The following is a 15,657-nucleotide window of genomic DNA, read 5'->3' as shown; positions in this document are numbered from 1 at the left end:
CACATGGGCAATATCAGGACAGGCTTGCCCCACGCTGTCCCACCAGCTTAGCTCAGCTCTGATCTGGAAGAAGCAGCTCCCATGAGTATGGGAAATTCCTTCTCCATGACCTGTTCTGGCCTTGAGCTGTGGCCGCTGACCAGAGCGCCCCGGGTCTCGGCTATGGGATGGTGATGTGGGTGGGGTAGAGAGACACAAAGGGAGAAGGTGCAGGGCTCTAGGACAGAGGGCAATTCACGAGGTTTGGGGACAAAGCTGCAAAATGCAATACCACTTTGACAGATTCCAGAGGGTGTCGGGCATGCCACTCCCCCCAGTTTCATCCAGTTCATTAAATGCCCTGCCGTTTGGCAAAAAGGCAGCATCGTATCTGGGAAACGTTTGCTGTTCTCCTCCAGGCCCCCTGCTGATGGTGACCTTCCAAGATGGGCCTGGCCCAAAGATAGCTCCTTGTCCATCCCGCCGCAAGGCATTTTTGCAACATGTTGCTATGGATGTGACTTCTTGGGGCAGCTCCAGTGGAGATTTCTATGGGCTTCCATGGATTTAGGATCTGAGACCTAGCGTCTCATCTCAGGGTGTGCATCTAACCCCGAGGAGTCATAGCTACTTGCTTGAGGACCAGTTCCCTTTAGCATCACTGTATCCGAAACCACGCCCGGCTGCTACCTTGCTCCTTAATTGTGTGGCACCCTTCCCAACCCTCCCTCCTTTGCTGCATGGATGCTCCTACCCACTGACTGGACCTGCCATGCACACAGAGGAGTGGACTCATGTGCTCTGGATAGGGTGCACAGTCCCAAAAGCCACTATCTAGTATGTGCTCGCTCTGCACAAACCTACTGCGCCCAGCTTATTCCTTTGGTCCAGGGTTCTTATTGCTGAGGAAATGAAATGCTCAGTAACAGCAAGGGGAACAATTTGTCAGCATCGCAGTCCTGACTGCCAAATCAACTAGACAAACAAACAAAAAAAAACCAGACAGCCGGAAAACCAAACAAACCAATAAACTGTTGAAGAAACATGTATCACTTCCAACCAAGGTCAGAGCTCTGCAAAGCACAGCTTCCATTTAGGCACCAAAGTGGTGAGAAAACTGGGCCAGGAGCATCCCTCTGGGAGTGGCTGGGTGGCAAGTGCTTTGTAAAGGTCACTCTCAAGGGAGGGTGCTAAGCACTTGACAATTTGGTCCTGGGCATCTTCTTTTCCTGGGGCTGGTACCTGATGTCCAGTCCAGGCAGGCAAAGAAATCCTCTTTCACAACCATTTCCCAAGTGCATTAGCACATAGAGAAGGGCCCCTTTATCTGTCTAACATGGCAGCCTGTCCCTTTAAGGGTCAGCTGGCCCTCTCCAATTAGCCCCCTCTGTGCCATAATTAGCTGCCTCTCCTTCTGAGGAGGTGGGACTAATGGGGCCATTTGTGAGTATGGTGAATAGCTGTGCTTTGTAAAAAAGACAGAGAGAGAGAGAGAGCACAGTTGGGGGAGCAAGCTGTGGTAGCAACTGCAGAAAGCAGGTATTTCTGGCAGGGTGTGCCACCCACAGGGTGCAATGGAGGTCCCTGGGAGAAGCTTGTGGGCTACATGGGGAGGAAGGCAGTGGGGGAAAGCTGCTAGGAGAGAAAGAAGCCTATGGGGAGAAAGTGCCCTGCTAAAGGAGCAAGAACTCTGCAGGCCTGTGGGAGTAGGGGTAAAGAGCAGGGAACTCCAATGAGCAATAGACTGTGAGAGAGACTCCAAAGGAAGCATCCTGGAATCCAGCTTTCTCTAAAGGAGACAGAAAGCCTTCAATATAGCCTAGAATGGGCTTAGTTCTCTGCCCCGAAGGTGGGTGGAAGAACAAGACTTCTGTTATCCTGGAAAGGGCCTGAACTTGAAAGGTGACCTGGCTGGAGGGCTGGGCCCCAGGAGATCCAGGCTGTTGGAGAACCAGCTTGGCTGACAACTAGGTGGTGCTGAAATAGAAGAATCCCTGCATTCCTGTGTCCTGATTTGAGGGGTTGCTCTGGTGGTGAGTACCCCCTATTGCAGTCTGCCACTAGTGGCAGCCTTTATTTACACTGTATTGGTTCTGCCCATAAGGGATCTGATACTGGAGCAGTCTTAGTGAGAGACCAGAGTCTCCCATCCATCTGGTCGCTGGCTGGGTCAGCATTTTGCTCATAACCAGATCTGACCTCAAAGCAAGACCCTCATGGCCCCTTGGCAGGGGGTGACCCAATAAGGGGCATCCTGTGGTGGATTCAGGAGGAGGTGTGGTGAACCTGTCTTCTTACCTCGTAACAGATATTTCAGGAGGGATTTGAGTGCCCACCCGGAATGGATGCTCGGTAGGAGCTTTGCTTTGTGAGTCTGCGTTTCCTGCTTGCTTGATTGGAGGCGGGGTTGGATGAAGATGGTGAGTTACAAGGTTCAAGGCCTTCTGCTCAGCAGAATCTGACTGTGGATACAGCATTTTCTTCCTTATTAGGGGTTTTTCTCAGGCAGAGAGGACTAAAAATATCTACAGAACAAAGATGAGTTCAAAGTCCGCACCAACACTTTTGACTTCAGCTTTTTTTTAAGCTGAAATAAAGGCAGGGGTGTAAAAGTACATAGCTGGAAGCACTTGTTGGCATGTAGTTAGGCGATTAAGGAGGCACTTGCTGGCCATGCCTGAAGTTGCTTCTGTCACAGTGATGGCAAGTCTGCCAGCGGGGGAGGTTCTAGCTCTGGAACAACCTTACAGAGGAATCCAGACTCTGACTGTCTTTAGGAAACACTGCAAGGATGTCATCTTTAGAAAGCCTTTCCACCGTAAGTGATGCTCCCAATTCAAACACTTTTTAATCCAATCCCCCTTAAAAAAAACCCCTAAGCCAAGCAGAGTTCTGACCCAGTAAAGCAAGAACTGCCGGAGACTCCATGAAGTCTGCTAGGGGCTTTGCTATTGATTTTACGTGGAAGCTGCTGAGATAGGGTTTTCAAGGCAATTCCTGCTTGCTATGGCTCATCCCTGTGCTCTTGTTATGGTGCCAGGAGATTTTGACCAATTAAGCTAAAAACAACAAGCCCCCGTCTGCACAGCTGCTTCATGTCTGTCTTTGGGCTTTTCCAGAAGGTGAAGTCAATCTAATTGGTAGATGACCTCAAACTGTAGATGCAACAAACACACAGGAGAGGAGCAAACATCAAGTAACCTGGGCAGATTAGTGGCTAGGGGAAAGGGCTAGGAATCGGGAGCCTTGGTTTTCATCCCTGGTTCTGCTCCCAAACCAGTGTGATCTTCGCCAAACCTGTTCCCTTCTCTCTGCCTCCGCTTCCCCCATCTTCTGACTTACAATACTTCCCTTCCCCTGGAGATATATGCATGACCCTTCTATGCAAGAGCTATTCTTATGTGGGTGGCAGGAGACAAAGGGATTTTGGGGACCAATAGAGCAGTGTCCCACCCCCTGAAAAAGGAAATAAACAGAACAGATATCAACTGGAGCCATCAGATTCAAGGGAGTTTATTTACAACCTGCCTCCTTAATACTGTTCTAATGTTTGGGTTTTTTTTTCCGGTCTCTGAGCATGTGGGATTGGAGTTGGAGGCTGGGAGGGGGAAGAGTCCCTGGCGAAGAGAGGGGAATCTTTCTTTCTCTCTAGAAGTGGCCCACACCATGTAAGGGCTTTTGATCTACTGTTCTAGCAAATATGTTCCCCATCAAAACCATCTGGGCAATGTGATATTAAGAATTATTTCCATATGTTTAGCAAACTTCCTTGTGAGTCATGAGCAACATTTACAGCAGGCAGATGCTCGAGCTCGCCCAGCTCTGCCAGTGCCTCTCACTCCTGATCCGAAACCCCACTGATATGCCAGTCCTCGGCCCCCATGCAGCTCTAATAATATGTCTCCATTATTACCTGCAGCAGCCCTGCCATTCCAGTGCCAGGCCCTCTCGCAGCGCCACTAATGCATGTCAATCCAGACCAGCAGCATCCCTCTGCGATGCATCCTGGGCCTCCATTCAGCTCTGCTAATGCATGTCAATCGTAGCTTTCAACACCCCTGCTAATCCAATTCAGGGGCCCCAGGTAGCTCTTCTCATGAATCTCAATCATGCCTTGATCTCCCCCCCGCAGCTCTCTGTCTTCACACTTCATTTTTGCCCTGCAGCACCGCAGCTCTCCGAGTACGAGGCCCCTCACAGCTCGGACAGTGCTCACCAATCCAGACCTGCTGTTCCAGCCTTGGGCCTCGTCTGAGGAGGGGTGGGGTAAAGGACGGGTCGACATCTGAACAACACGTAGCCAAAGGAAAGATTTCCAGGGCTTTGTCACTGCAGGTCTCGCTTTCACAAAATACCTCAGCTTCCCCTGGTGTAAGCGCAGGGGCAGCTGGAGGGAGCAGTGGAGGTGGGAGGACAGTCACCCTCCGCACACAGTGATGGCTGTTGTCTGACAACCTACTGCATGTTGTTAAACGTGGAGAAGGGCTGAATCTCTGGCCTCCCACCAGCTTCTCTGGTATTTTCAGCTGCCCATCCAGAGGATAACCTCCTGGCAATGCGCTAGCAGCTGACAAACTGCCCTTTCTCTACTCCAGCCGCCTGGGCCAATGCCCACTGAAGTCAATGGAAAGACTCCCACTGATTTCAAGGGGCTCTGGATCAGGCTCTGTGTTTACTACCCCTTGCTCCTCCTCCCTCTCTGAGGGTCTGATCCTGCGCCATGCACTCTGAACACCCACTGACTTCAGTGGGATGTCCTAGGTGCAGAGCACCGCTCCGGATTGGGCCCCTCTCTGGGGAGGAGGTGTTGAGGGAGGAGAGCGCCCTGGCCAAGAGTCAGTTGGCTCAGGGCTGTTCCCCACCATTGTGGCACCAAACCTCAGAGGTGGGGACTGGACTGGGGGTTCCCCAGAGCTGGGGCAGGAGAAGTGGGGAGGCCCAAGGAGGAGGGAAAGTCAGACGGTGGAGCGAGACCAACACTGGGAAGATTCAGGGCAACTAAAGATCTTGGAGCACCTCATATGAGAGAGAAGCAGGGACCTCTGGAGGAGAAAACGAGGGTGGGGCTCAGGGCCTCCAAAGGAGGAGAGGGATCAAAGGTGTAACAAGGCTGGTGCCTCCTAGACATGTTCCATGGCAGAAGGGGGAGCAGTCAGCAAAGATGGCTCTTCCTCTCAGACGTGGCTGATTTACAGTGAATCCTAGCACTTTCTGATTTTTCTCTTTCCAGCCTGGAAGCAGATTCTTTCCCAGTGGCCCAGTGAAGGTTTGGGGGGAAGGTGTGTTGTTCCTCAGCCCTACAGGCCCGGTGGAGCTATCAGACATAGAGCTGGACTCAATTCTTGCTCGTGTACGGTCGCACAAATTGTTCGCTACCTTCCAGTGGCAGGATCTTCCTTGCAGGGGGTGAAGCATGAGCCAGAAAGAAGCTGGCTTTGTTTAGAGCTGGAGTGTGAATGCCTTCATTGCTGGCAAGCCGTTACTGCCAATCTCAAGTGCCCAACCATCATGGGTCAGGCCCAGAAGGCTCATGACCCTGGTTTAAAATCAGGAGATTGAATGAAAAAAAAAGAATCAGTGGGAGGTTCTTTCTTTGCACCTTTGGGGTGAATTCTGGCCATGTGGTCAAGCTTTTCTCCTCAACCAGCAGGGCTAGAAACTTCTTATTGAAAGGGGAGCTGCAATTCCCCCATAATCACCTGAGTCTACTGGGCCTTCAGTTACTCAGATACAGCCAATTGGCGTCAACGCTCATCAGTGTAAGAGGCTGACGATTGGCCTTTAGGGATCCTGGGCAGAGGTTGAGCGGTTATCTCACACACAAGTCCCTTTTCCTTGTCAGTTGAGCAGATCTGGTTATGGAGTCACAGGAAGACAATAAACGGCTGGTTGGCTGGTTAGGGTTTTTTGAGTCCCCTTTTAGAGCAGGGCCAAACTTTAAAAGACTCTGGTTTGGGTCATCCCTGAAATAGGTTGGATGTGCACTAGTGAATGAGAAACAGTTGGAGACGCTGGCCTCATGGATCAAGTCTCTGTCTCGTATTTGAAAGGTTCTGAACCCTGGACCATTTTGCAAGGTGTAGCTAGGAGTAATCTACCCTAGGCTTTTCCATAGCACCAAGTGCCAGAATGAAATTAACCAAGACCCTTTTTTGGCCGAACATCAGGAGGCTTTCCAAACTGAGAGATCTACTGGGCTGTATATAGTCTCCCAAAGGAATTGGCAGAGACTCCGTTGCTGGTGATTTCCAACTGTCTGGGTCAAAACACTGGAGAAAGGATTGTATAGGGAAATCCTGCATTGGCCCCCGAGGATCGGACTGAGGAGCAAATACATCAGGTGCATCTCTTATTTCTATGGTTCTAGGGACTGATTGCCCCTCTGCAGAAATAGGAAGTGGCTGTGAAGCTCTGACTCCAAAATGCTATAGAGCTAGAACTGGACGCGTGGCACCAATTCACCTGCTCCGATTCAGTCGCCCAAACCCCTTCTGTTGCTGTCAAGCTCTGGCTGCTGTCCTCAGTGCCCCAGCCTCATGCATGTCGCCTGGGGCCGCTGCTCTTAGGAATGCCTGTTGCCCTAAGGCTATGCAGACACTGCACCGAGAGAGTGCTGCCAGGGGAAGGCTCCCTCCAGGGCCCATGCTTTACCCTGCTGTTTTGCTGTCGGTTCTGCATGCGCAAACAGGGAGCGGTTATCCCCTCCTCCAGGCCTGCACTGAGCTCCCCTGGCACTGCTGATGTACCTGAATGGAAAATGTAACAAACAATTCACTACAGTGATCATCTCTCCCTTGGCGCCCAGCAACAGGGAAGAGGAGGAAGTAAACCTACAAGCGACCGTATATGGCACTTGCAAGAGTCCCATAGCTACTCCAAATTCCAGCTCTGCCCGGTGGCTTTTAATCTTTAAACTTTTCAAAGGGAACAGCCAGATCCCCTAAATGGAATCAGTGGCAGTCAGGGACCTAAATACTTTTGAGGATCTGGGCCTGAGAGACTGGGGGCTCGTTCCTGTGAGGTGCTGACTTCAGTGGAGACTGTGGGTGCTCTATCAGCGAGATGGAGCCCTTGCTGAGTAAGGAGTGAGCTGGGACCAGAGCTGTACTTGTGACTGCCCTCCAGGGCGGTGGGAGCTCCTGTCTCTCTGACACTCACTGTTTTCCTGGACTTAGCTGCAAATCCTCTCTTGTCCCTTGTGTCCGGCTTCTTTTCCTCCTCCCCAGCCATGACATCAAGTGAGTGACAGAAGCGTTCCAGCACTGAGCGCAACTGGCTGGGCATCAGCTCCTGTGACCTGCTGGCCCTGAACTCTGGTGGTGTGGTGGCGTGTGTGTTACACAAACAGGGTCACCCCTGTTGCAGAAGGGGATACAGAACAACTGAGCAGAGCCCAGGCAATCTGGAGGCTGCTAGATTCCCATAGGGGTTTTGGGCTCTGTTCTCCTTTCATTCACACCAGGGAAGATCGCCATGATACTCTGGTGTGACCTCAGCCTAAGTGGAAGGAGAACCAGGTGCTCAGATTATAGTGGCTCTGAGCAGCAATTAGAGCAATTCCCTCTCTTTTCACTGCCCTGCCGACTCCTTGGTTGGGGCATCAGGTTTGCACCCACCACGTAGCGCTGTGCGTGTACCAGAGACTATTAACTAGCTGATGCCCTGTGACAGCTGTGAGCTCTTTAACAAGCTCGCAGGCTCTCCCTTTCATTAGCTGGGATCAGGGCGCAGAGCCGTGGAGGGGAAATCAGGGCTGTGTCCTGCAGTCTCGGACTGAGACAGACAGGCAGAGTATTCTCACATAGGAAGACACTCCAGTCTCCCCAGCATCTAGTCTTGCAGTGCTGCATCCAGGAAGGATTGTCCAGTGGTTAGGGCACTAGCTGGGGAACTGGATTCAATTCCCTCTCCACCACAGACTGCCTGCCTACCCATGGGCAAGTCCCTTAGCCTCTCTGTGCCTCAGAGCCCCATCTGTACAACAGAGATCCTAGTAGGACTTCAGAGAGGCCCTGTGCTGGCTTGATTGCCTAGCTCCCTGCTGCTAAAAGGTCTAGAGCCACCAGTACCCTGGTTGCACGTATGCTCCTTGCCCGCCACATATTTTCATGCATTCCTTGCTGTTCATAACACAACATGTGCTGTCGCTTGTGGAACTGGATGCTGTGGGAGGCACGTGGGCAGAGCCACTGACACCCAATGGCAAGAGATCTCCATGGCATTCCAGCGTTCCCATAAAGCAGACAGCACCTTTCCCTTTGAAGGCAGAGATGTTCCTTGTTGCGTCTCCCATGCCTCCCCCTCGCAATATCTCAAACAGGAGAGGCTGCCAGTGTCTTGTCCGGGACACGTGGTGTGACACTGAACAGGGTCCAAAGTGCAGTGGGCTGTGATTATGCTTGTTGGTGGGCCTGATCCGAAGCACACTGAAGTCACTGGAAAGGATCCCCTGGACTTCACTCAGCTTTGGGTCGGGCCCTGTGAGAACTCTTTCTTTGCAGAAAAGAATTTTTTCTTCCCCCCCCCCCCCCCCCCATGCATGCTGGTTTGTAACTGCAGAGCGGTCCTGGTGCTGGGTTGTGTGGGCTGCTCTGATCCTGCTGGCAGGCTGCTGGGCACCAGGCAGTTGGATTTGGTTGTTTTGATTGGGGCAGGGGGAGAAGGGAAGGAGTGCTGAGCGTGTTGAAAATGCATACAGAGGCACTCTGTCTCTCACGCGCACACTCACGTGGATGCTTTACCCTAGAGAAGGGGAGGCAAATTTTGGGCTTGTCAATACCTCTCTTTGATCCTTTCTCTGCTTCTCAAATCGGTTCCCTCACAGAATATTCCTCCTATAAATGGATTCTCTGGGTATGAGACTTTACGTTAGGGCAGCTTCTCCAGGGGTGTCTGTGGGCTGTCCATGGCCCAGAATGTCTGCAGTGCTGAGTGCAAGGGCTCCTCCTCTCCCAAGTTGGGTTTCACAAGGGGCAGGGTATAGAGGAACCAGAATGAGGGGCAGAATTGGCCCTAGTGGGTGAAAGTCCCTTCTTACTACAGCATACTCTCTCAGCCTCATAGATCGAAGCCAGGTGCTGCACATCTTCCAGGCTGCTGGTTAACATACACCTTCAGGTAGATTGCAAGGACAATAGAAATTAGAGCTTGAAAACACTATTAGGTCATCTTTCTCCCGTGGCTAGCGCGGGGTGGTTCCCTTTGCTGCATTCTCCAGTGCTTTGTCTAGCCCAGCTTTCAAATGACTCAAGCAACAGGACTCCAGCTGCTTCCCTCAGGAGCCTAGTCCACGGTCTAATAGACCTGACTGATAGGAAACGTTTTCTGATATTCGCGCAAAATTTTCCTTTGCTTAATTTCATCCCATCACTTCTGCTTTTACAGTGTCTCTCTCCCTCTCCACCCTGGGGCCAGATCCCTGGCTCGTGTGAGTTGGCATGGTCCCACTCACATCAGGAAAGCTACACTGGTTTATACCAGCTGAGGATCTGTCCTGCCGTACCTAACTCTGTGTATGGATTCCTATATTATCTGTCCCCAGCTGCACATTCTTCCTTGACACAGTGAGATGCCCATCTGTTGTCAGAAAGATGCCCCTGGATTAATTTTGATGCTCTGTCACTGAGACTTCAACTGCCCTGGTCCCCAGAGGGGGTCTGTCTGTCTTGGAAAAGGAGCGGGGAGGGCTGCTGGTGTCTGGTGGCAGGAGGCATTCCTCCAGTGCCCCCCCCCAAAAAAAGGGGGACCGGAGGGACCTGCCAGCTCAAGCAGCCTAGGTGCCATCTGCTGGCGAGATCTGGGCTGGCTGACAGCACTGGCTGTGGGTCAGACAGGACAGAAGCAGAAAGGAACGAGCTGGAGATAGGGAGGGGAGGGGGTTGGGTATTCTCAACAGAGTTGTATGCTGTGTTTACATGGGTCAGAGCCCATGTGCGTGTATAGACAGTATTCACACCAGCTCCTGTCAGCAGGGCCCATGTTAGCAAAGTGACCACTGGGGGGGTGGGGGGCGTCATAATCTTCCCCCCTCTGCAGGGCCAAAAATGGGGGCAGCTTTGGCCAAGTAGAAGGCAAGGCTGGGGTAACTAGGGCATTTACACAGCTGGCTTGGAAGTCCTGACCACCAGCTAAAGCTGCCCTCCCCATGCATAATCCCTGAGATATGGGAGGCAAGGGAGGTGAATCAGTGAGCTGGGCAGGCTCAGAGTGTTTGTACCTCCTGCAGCAGTAGGGGGCAGTCTAGTCTGACACCTCTAATGGCTGTGGGTTGGGGCACCATAGCCAGGACCGATGGGATCAGTAAAGTCAGAGGCAGCAGCTTAATCTAACCCCTCCCACTACCTTTTCCTGCCATACACTTTTGCACCCTCAACACATGTGTGCACTGAACACTCACCGACTGTCCGATCAGTGCAAACTGCACCCTCGATTGCTCTGCCATGCTCACCCCTGTCCCCTGAGCTTGGTGAGTTCACAGCTGAATGTTGTGCCAGAGTGCCATCTGTGTGTGCCAGGCTGCGCTCTGCACCATCTGGCCCAGAGCATGGGAACTGAGGGCCCATCTCCATCGTGGAAACAAACGCGTGGGGATGGAGGAGGGGGATGGTCCTAGGCGCGGTTAAACCGTGGTTCAGAGTCCCGTGCGCCGTGGAGAGCCTAGTGCTACTGGGAGGGAGATGGACAAGAGGGATCATCCCACCTCTGTACAGCTGGGTCAGAGACATCCGCTGGGGCTGGACCCTGTATTTATCTGGGTCTCTGAACCACGTTACAACCTCGGAGCTGGATTCTCTCTCAGGAGATGGTGATCTGGATAAGAGGTAAACCACACAGAGGATCCTTACAAGAGCCTGTACTACCACGTTCCTGTGCCCGAGAGAACAGGCCTAGGAGGCGCAGGGTGGGGGACAGGGAAAAGAAGAAGTCAGATCTGAAGAACCTCCCCCGGTTCACCTGTATATAGTCTCACCACCTCTTACAATATCCTGTGGTTCATCAGAGCCACCCTATCTTCACAGTCCAGAGGCATCCCAGCTTCGCAAGCAGGAGAGAGGAGGGAACACAGCCCCAGGGGGATTGCAGCCAGTGTAAGATAGGGGCATGCAGAAAAGCAGGGACCTAGCTACATAGAATCATAGACTATCAGGGTTGGAAGGGACCTCAGGAGGTCATCTAGTCCAACCCCCTGCTCAAAGCAGGACCAATCCCCAATTTTCACCCCAGATCCCTAAATGGCCCCCTCAAGGATTGAACTCACAATCCTGGGTTTAGCAGGCCAATGCTCAAACCACTGAGCTATCCCTCCCCAGCAGGGCCATTGCCTTGCATCGGGGCCATGCTGAACCTGTGGCCAGATTTGTCAGGGGGCCTTGTCTTGCCCCAACCTGAGGTGCCCCAGGTCGTGGGCTGATGCAGGTGGATTACCATGGGACACAGCAGCTGGGGATGATCACCACCACGTTGATGTCACAGGGCTCAAGTGCCCTGGACCCATGATGTGGGACAATGGGAGACAACACACCGTCCCTGGGCTCGGAACAGGAGCCAGTGCTAGCAGGTGGATCTGTTCGGGTTCAGCAGAAGGGACCATCCACTTGAGCACTCTCTCTGCGGGAGGGTCCCCCCTCCCCAGGAGCCAGGCTCGGAGACCCGCAGCAGGAGGAAGGAAAATGATGCAGAAAATATCTCGCTGTGCTGCTTCCTTCTCTAGCGGTGGGTGACAGATGGCACATTGGCCGCGGTGCACACACAACGAGGGGCCTGGACACGAGACCGCACAGCCAGGCATGTGGACAGCATGGGGTCGGCTGGGGCGCAGAGCGCCTCAGCCACTTCAAACGGCGCAGTGTAATGCGACGTGGCTCCACTGGCCCCCAACTGCAGTAGCAGGAGCGGCTGCCATTCAGAACTGGGTCTGTGCGTGCGCTGGGGGCGGGAGACCATTTGCTGGGAGCTCTGCTGGCTCCACACCCCGGGCGAACTGTCTTTCGCTTGCCTCAGTACTAAAGATGCCCACTGCTTCAATATGGACTATCCCGCTCTCCCGCCTTCAAGCTCTGCTCCCAGTTTCAGGGCTAGTTTATGCCTGAGACGAAGGCAGACCCCGGAGATGAGGCCCTGCCTGGGTGTGTGCGTGCACCCATGTGGCTGGGTGTAACTTTGTCCATTCACATGCATATGTCCTGTGTGGGTTTGTGCTGGGGCGGGGAGGGTTTGTCCTGCGGCTGTGCTTGTCTGTTTAGGTGCTGTTTGTCCAGCCCTGTGCGTTTGTGTGTGGGTGTCTCACGTCTCAGCACGCGTGCATGGACTCGGGCGTGTGGTTCCTAGAGGGTTCACATGTGTATGCACATTAGGTTTCCCTGTGGATGCCTGGCTATTGAGTCAAGGGTGACCCGATGTCCTGATTTTATAGGGACCATCCCGATCTGCCGGGCTTTATCTTGTGTAAGCACCTGTTCACCCCCACCGCTCATCCTGATTTCTCACACTTGCTCTCTGGTCACCCTAACTGAGTCTCCTTAGTGCCTAGGAACCATCACTGAACCCAACACCAGAGCTTATGGTTCAAAATATTTCTTTGACCAAAACAATGGAACTTTCCAGGGGAAATGTCCGATTTTGATGATGGATTTTCGTAAAAAATTCCTGGAGTTTTCAGGCTCCTGATGCATAGTAGTTGTTCCCCCCTGCCAAAACTCTCAAAGAAAAATTTCAGTAGAAATGAGAAAGTGTTTGTCCATTTTTTCATGGGAACAAAGTCCAGTTCCTGAGCAGCTCTGCCTAACCCTGTTCTGGCCCCTCCCAGCCATCCAGTGCCCCCTTCCCTGCAATTGATTGCAGGTAGCTGGCTTGACGCCTCTGAATCCACCCCCACTTCATTGCATAAACTGACAGCCCAGACGAAGCTTGCTCCGAGATAAAAGCCGGGGAGGGGGGCAGAAATAAACCATCACCCACTGGCTGGCAGGTCAGTATCACTCACTGCCCAAAAGGAGTTGCCGAGATGGAAATGCCCCTTGAGTCTGGGGTCTCTAGTCCTGCCCCTACGAGCCCGCAGGGAGGAGGGGAGATGGCAGATGCTGGGAGGCAGATGGAGTTTGAGAGTACAGCCAGCAGCTAGATGAATAATAAAGGCACCTTGCTCACATGGGTAGGTTTAAGGTGAGAAATAACAGGATTAGAAAGATTGTTAAACTGCTGAGTCCTGCAGATGTGAATCACAATCCGGGCTTTCTTCCCTGCAGCTGCTAATTCATCTCTGCTTCGGGGAAAGGGAAGGAACGACTAAGCAGGGGGCGTGTGGTCAGCTAATAAGTAAGTGGAACAGCTGGGGCTGCAGAGGCAGGGTGGGAGTGGGGAGAGAGCATCAATATTTGGGATGGGGTGGTGGCGGCAAATAAACTCAGACAGAGGCTTTTGCATCAAATCTCTGCTTCGGATTCCCACAGCCCCCCCAGCAACACTGGTTAGTGTAGGAATGTGAGGGGCCCCTGTCGGAAGCAAGGACTCATTGGGCCAGGTGCGGTGCGTACACATGGTGAGAGACAGCCCCTTGCACTAAAGAGCTTGCAGTCTAGACAGGATGGTCTAACCCCCTCTTTGCAGATGGGGAAAACTGATGGGAAGAGATATTATTTGCCCAGGGTCATGCAATTAATCTGCAGCTGATCCAGGCATGTTCCCCTGATCTGCCTTCCAAGCCAGTGTCTTAACCTCAAGAGCCATCCTCCTTTTGCCTCTGGCGAGACAACCACCTGCTGCCGAAGGGCCTAGAGCTTCCAGCCCGGAGAGGAGGGGGTCAACCCAAGTACTTTGTCACAGCCCTCAGAAACAGAACCCGGAAGCTTGTTCTGTGGCAGGTACAACTCAGAGCACAGCTCTGCACGGTGATCCTGCTCCTTTTGAAGCCAATGGCAAAGCCATCCCTGGAGATGTGCAGTGTAACTCTATAGCAGGTGTAGTTCAATTATTAAGACATTAGCTAATTGTCAGGGACATTAACATTGATTTTGTCAGGCCATGTACATTTTCCAGATCACTTTCTGCAGTAGATTAAATATAATTTAAAGCAGGGCCAGACACCTTCTGAAACTCACCATGGGCCAGATCCCCAGCTGGTACGAATCGGCATAGCTCCATTGATTCAATGCAAATCTATACCAGCTGCGGATCTGGCCCCTTGGCTTCAATTCTCTGTTTGTTCAAGGGGCTGCAAACTGCACTCCCTATACCAGTGCCAGCTCCTGCATCCCATGGGTACTGTCATCCCCTTGGGATTCCACCTTCCAAAGGAGTCCTACCAGCCCAGGTTGTCCCATGCGCACCTCTGAATAGGGGGACCAGACGTTCTAATTTTATAGGGAGAGTCCTGATTTTGGGGGCTTTTTCTTATATAGGCACCTATTACCCCCCATCCAGATTTTTCACACTTGCCCTCTGGTCACCCTAGCTGTGAATCAGTGCTGCTCCTCCTCAGCCAATGGTCTGGGTGCTGTAGAAATTGGCTCTCAGCACCCTGGCAGTGTGCTTTCCTCCACCACACTCCCTCCTTCCACCCACCCCCAGCCCTGGTAGATTTTCTATGTTGCTAGAAGCCAGAGTAAGTCCTGAGTGAATCAAGCCCAGCATACGTGAAACACATATTCAGGATAATCTTATCCCATATTTATTTAGCACAGAGCAACTCAAAGCACTTTATAGGCTGGGGGAGGGGGAAATGCAGCAGATGTTTTGCAGAGCAACATTATGCAGAAGTTTAGGATGTACATGAAAACTGTCTCCAGTTGAAAATTGCAGAGGGAGTCTGAAGGAGGTGTAATTACCAGGATGGGAATTCAGCCCTCGCAATTTGGGGCTGGACACAGCGCCCCCAAGCACCATGCTGGGGCTCTGTTTCAGAGAGAAAGTTGCTATCTACTCAGTCATCAACTCTATTTCCTGCAGTATCCTCGGTTTACCTTAGAACTCTAATCCCGCTCCCCCAAGAGCCAATGCTGTGCTGGTGAGATGTGATGAGACGTGCCATCAAGTGGTCCGTTTTCAGATGGGCGGGTGTGGGGATCTCATGAAAAGTCCCAATTGATGTTAATGGGAAGAGGGGAAAAGAGAGCTGGTCTGGTGGATACAACGCTAGCCTGAGGCATCGAAGCTCTGGGTTCAAGTTCTTGCCCAAGGCCACACAATGGCACATGGAGAGAGCAAGCCTCTCTGTGCCTTCGTTCTCTGGCAGTGGAGCTAACGATGCTGGGTTGTCTACCTGTAGAGTAAGGGACGCTCTATTCCTGTGTTTGTACAGTTCCTGAAGCAACAGGACCCGGATCTTGGCAGTGGCCTCCAGATTCTACCCTACTGCAAGCACCATTAACAAGGCACCTGGCTAACTCCCCCACCTGGGAAGATATCCTCAGGAGTTCTTCAGGGACGTGTCTCCCTTAGACCAGTCAAATACAACCTCCCATCCCCAGTTCTCGGGTCCCTGCTGAGCCACAGAGCCAAGCACCCCACTCACCACCAAGGTGCATTTCTCAGCACAGGGCGCTACAATGCAGACTGAGAAAAGGTAGCAGGATGGACTAAAGAGTCAACAGATATTGGCTTAAGCTGGGTGCTGTAAAAGTAAGGGACAGTCTCTGCCCCGAAGGCTCACAGTCCACCCAGACCAGCTGGACGCAAGGTGGG

The 15,657-nt window shown here is 52.5% G+C and overlaps 1 protein-coding gene across 2 annotated transcripts in view; it reads right to left on the bottom strand.

The window, feature by feature from the left end:
- Positions 1 to 15,657, bottom strand: part of BRINP2 (BMP/retinoic acid inducible neural specific 2) — a 52,474-nt gene that overhangs the window by 28,613 nt on the left and 8,204 nt on the right. The gene's annotated exons all lie outside the window — the stretch shown is intronic.

Source organism: Lepidochelys olivacea, assembly GCF_965140295.1.
Source record: "Lepidochelys olivacea isolate rLepOli2 genome assembly, chromosome: 8".
NCBI lineage: Eukaryota > Metazoa > Chordata > Testudines > Cheloniidae > Lepidochelys > Lepidochelys olivacea.
The sequence above is the reverse complement of the archived record's forward strand: the minus strand, read 5'-3'. Positions and strand labels throughout refer to the sequence as shown.